The sequence below is a fragment of the Meleagris gallopavo genome, chromosome Z (assembly GCF_000146605.3).
Source record: "Meleagris gallopavo isolate NT-WF06-2002-E0010 breed Aviagen turkey brand Nicholas breeding stock chromosome Z, Turkey_5.1, whole genome shotgun sequence".
Lineage (NCBI taxonomy): Eukaryota > Metazoa > Chordata > Aves > Galliformes > Phasianidae > Meleagris > Meleagris gallopavo.
The window spans coordinates 39,822,312-39,823,263 of record NC_015041.2 but is presented as its reverse complement, the minus strand read 5'-3'; positions in this window follow the sequence as shown (position 1 = coordinate 39,823,263).

Sequence of the window (952 nt, the reverse complement as noted above, 5' to 3'; positions counted from 1 at the left end):
ATCCCGAAGTTCGGGTTGCTGCGTCCGGTGGCATAAGGTGAACGTGGGGCTGCTCAGCAGCGCGAGTGGGAAAGCAAAGGGCTGCAAGCGTGGTCGTCTCTTGGGAGAAAAGGAATAGATCCACTGATTGTCAGCATTGAAACTCAATCTATTTCGGTGCTTTTGTGTTTTGGTGAGAAAATTACTTTTGGAAGAGAAAAACGGTTTGTATTTGACACAACATCGGGCCTTCGTGCTGTATTTCAGTTAAAAATATACTTCGGTCAGAAATACGGTATTTACTAGCTTTGCAGCAGCTGCTGGTGCGGAAGAAACTACACCGGCTTCATGCAGAGAGCTGAAGAAAAGCCCCACTCCAAGGCTCCACGGAGCAAGGAGTCAGCTCCCGCCGCAGATGTCTGCACAGCCAACAGGCGGCAACAGTTTTCGCGGGAACGCGCTGCTCCCTGACACCGAGCGGCACCTCAGGCGCACCCGCAGCCACACCTTCTCCTCCCGGCATGGTCGCTGCGTGACGGTGCTCGGTCCCGTGATGGGCAGTGTTGGCGGGAGGCGAGTTCTGTTTCCTGCTTCGTTATAGTAAGTGATTGCTGCAGTGTTGGGCCCGCTTATTGTAAGAAAGAGGTGCTGCGAGGAAGTACTGGCTCTCCTTCCACATCCATTTTACTAAACAGAGCTGCCAAAGGCAAGAATCTCATGTTTCATACCGGTTAAGAAGGTCCCTTCTTTTGTTTTGATTGCTACAGTGCAGATACTTTTCTGAATTGGCATTGCCTATGCTTTAGAACAAGGCAAAGAATTAAAAAAACCTTGAATGTCTTTTGATGGCACAGCTGTTTTCCTAAAACCATCCAAAAGCAGAGCACAGTCTACGGGAAATGGCTTTTGGAAAGTCATTACTGCGCTATGAGCAAGATTTCAAGCAGAAGTTTAATCTTAAATTGGTGAAAAA